The sequence below is a fragment of the Hippocampus comes genome, unplaced genomic scaffold (assembly GCF_001891065.2).
Source record: "Hippocampus comes isolate QL1 unplaced genomic scaffold, H_comes_QL1_v1.1 scaffold90, whole genome shotgun sequence".
Lineage (NCBI taxonomy): Eukaryota > Metazoa > Chordata > Actinopteri > Syngnathiformes > Syngnathidae > Hippocampus > Hippocampus comes.
The window spans coordinates 465,151-468,413 of record NW_017804912.1 but is presented as its reverse complement, the minus strand read 5'-3'; the positions used below and the strand labels follow the sequence as shown (position 1 = coordinate 468,413).

At 45.0% G+C, this 3,263-nt stretch overlaps 1 protein-coding gene across 1 annotated transcript in view; it reads left to right on the top strand.

Moving 5' to 3' along the window:
• Positions 1-3,263, top strand: part of sox2 (SRY-box transcription factor 2) — a 28,319-nt gene that overhangs the window by 7,760 nt on the left and 17,296 nt on the right. Inside the window, exon 3 of the mRNA XM_019885751.1 lies at positions 1,497-1,565. The gene's annotated coding sequence lies outside the window, so the exon portion shown is untranslated. The remainder of the gene's footprint in view (positions 1-1,496; positions 1,566-3,263) is intronic.

Sequence of the window (3,263 nt, the reverse complement as noted above, 5' to 3'; positions counted from 1 at the left end):
GATAGTCTACTTAAAAAAAAAAAAAAAAAAAAAAGTATTTTTTTGGGGGGGTAAATGATTTGAGAAGTGTGGATCAAACTGGCAGGCCTTCACATGAATCAGTATTCAAGAAGTAGCAGTCCGTTTCCCGAACGTTGGTGACCTCAGTAAGGTGGCGAGCGGCACAGGACAAACGCTTCCCATGACATGCCTGCAAATTGAAACATCTTTTTTTTTTTTCTCCTTTATTGTGAACCATAGTTTTGCCCCCCCCCTCTTTACCCCTGAAATATTCATTTATCACTTGATGCAAGTCATGACCTCAGCTCATTTAAAAATAAAAAAAGGACGTTAATGTGAATAGAATTGCATACCAGGTACTGCTGATAAGAGCATGCGCTCACATTTAATCAGCAGTCAGATGTCATATCATGCTGTTGACTTTATGCTGAGTTTGTTTTTTGGGGGGTTTTTTTGTATTTATTTATTTTTTTAAAGTAACATATCAATCACTCAGGCGGCATCGGTTAGCTCGTCAGCCTCACAGGCGCAGACATGCAGGGTTGCATTCCGGCTCCGGCCTTCCCGTGTGGCGTTTGCATGTTCTCCCCCTGCCCACGTGGGTTTTCTCCGGGTACACATTTTTGTGAGACTCTCCCGCCGTTGCCGACAATCCATCAGTCTCTGTTAAGGAAATGAAAAAAAAAAAGAAAAAAAAAACATGGCAGTGACAGTTTGACAATTTGTGTGGATGCGGCGCAATTCTTTTTGGTCCCGCATGAAAACGCGGCAGCAGCTTGTGTCGATTTCTATTGATTGCGTCAGCGGCTATCAAGCTATTCTGGAGCCGGTGTGACTCGGAGGTCTCTCGCTCCGATTCTCTGACAGAAGCTGTTGTTGGGTGGAAGAGTGGCCTCTTTCAGGCCGGGCGTCCCCTCGGGGCGCGCTGGGTGAGATAATCAGACAGGACAGTTACAGACTGGCAGCCGGGCAGATGCCGGATAGACTCAACTTGTCTCCGTCGCGCACAGTAAGAACCTCTATCGGGAGGGAAAAAAAAAAAAGAAAGACATTCACCCTTAAAATCAAGCTTGAAGCTTTCCCTTGTCACTTCGGAGAAGAATCTCGACAGAAAAACTCCAAACAAAGTATCGTCACAAATGTCCAAATGACATTGTTACATTCGCCATGTATCTCTGCTCCCCAAAACGTTGTCTTTGGCCAACTGTGCGCAACTTTCAGAGTTATTGGTGCATTTTGGCCATTCGTCCACGTGCACGTGGCTTCAATTTTTGCTTTTTTTTTTTTTGTTTTTTTGCCCTCTTATCCTGATTTCACTTTTAAATATACGATACTGGTCAAAAGTTTGGAGACGCTTTCTCATGCTATTCAATGCAAACGTGTGCCAAAATGTTTGACTGGTCCTGTATACCAAAATCTCATCACCTGACTAAAATATTTTCGTTTTTTTTTTGAAGGGAACATGAAATCTGAAGCAATTTCTTGTTTCGTTTCAGACGCGGAATTAAACCATCTGTTGAACGAAGCCAATTTCAGCAGAGGTGGCCGCCATCTTGAGGAGATGTGTAAGGATTTTTTTGTTGTTGTCCAAATATGACTTACTGTAGGCCATTATAATAAAAAAAATGGATCAAAATGTGCATCTGGCATCATAACAAAAAAAAAAAGAAAGAAAACCAAGTAGCAGTTTGGAAGAAAAATTCTCTGAAAAAGAGTCTTCAGCTTTGCCTCAGGAAAGTCCGCTAGCTTAAATGCTAACATACAATGCTACGTGGCATAGATGGGACTCACAAATGACATCGATAGTTTAAGGTGTTATTCAAGAAACATAAACGTTCACACAAATGGTGGAGCAACCCATGTAGACGGACATTATAGCCGTACTCACGGGCATATGTTCTTTATCCTCCGTGTTAGTGACGAGGCTGGAAAGGATGAGTGGCATTTTAGACACGGGTGTTTTAAGTCACGAGAGCAGTCGCGCAACAAATTCAACGTGTAAGTCCGGGCACCGCCGTATATCAGAGTTGAGTTGAGATCTCCTTGAACGGCTCATCGGATTGCAGTATTGATATGCGCGACCGATCAACGGCAACTCAGCTATCGTTTCCCAGTTCACCTGTACGTGCGTGTGGGGGGGAGTGATGACGTGTTGAATACGGGAGAGCGACACAAGAGGGAAGTTGTGGCCCGACCGGGTTGGGCAGGTCAGCGAGTAGCATCCGATTGTAAATAAGAGAGGAGTCAGTTCACACGCCGATCAAGTGACTGCCGGGAACAAGCGAGCCATTTGAATCAGGTGGCTATCTCCCTATCTGCGAGATCAGAGCCCTGTCACCCCTCCTCTGTCTCTCACCTGCCCCCTCCCCCCCCTCCCTCTGCTCTCGTCATTGTGCGCACACACTCGCATACACGAGTGAAATGACATGTCCCTCCCTGCTGACTATCAGCGCCGGCAGAATGGCTGGATGAGATTTCAGCGTCTCACGTCAGGACGCGGGAGAGGGAGGGAAGAGCGAAAGACGAGAGCGATACCCCCCGCAGACCTTTCACATCCTCCAACTTCGTCGTCTCTCGGGGGTCAGAACGGGACAAGGAAGACATGGTTGGAGTTTGGGGGGTGGGGGCGGGGGGGGGAGCGAGGGACGTGGCAACTTTGATTATCTTATTTCATGTGCAGGCTCAACTTAACTTTATTTTGAAAGGAACCACAGCTGCTGTACAAAATTAAAACAAAAATAAAGCCCAGTTAAAACCAAAATTCACAGCATAAAAATAAGAAACACCATAAAAGATCACATTTTAGTTCTATATATATTGTATGTATAATTTTCAGTCATTATTATTTGGTGAGTGCCAAGTCGCCCCCCCCCCCACCCAAATTCCAATTGCTTGGCCTCGCTGGAGGCCCCGCACACGCTCAATTCTCTCAGTGGCCATCCGAGATCAAAATAACAGCCGAATGAATCTTCTCCTAGTTTTTATGAACGCAACCCTTCCTCTAATTCAGGGGTCCCCAACCTTTTTTGCCCCACGGACCGGTTTAAGTCAGACAATATTTTCAGGGACCGGCATTTAAGGTGTGGCGGATTAATACAACAAAATAATATGGTATGAGCTGCATGAAAACTGTGGTGTTTTCGAAATATAATAATAAACACAAGGAGCGTCTAATCTGGTCGCAACACTCTTATCGCTCTGAATGTTTAATGCCTTCAAAATACGATACAACGCAAATTCAAAGTGCATGAAAATGACGACTC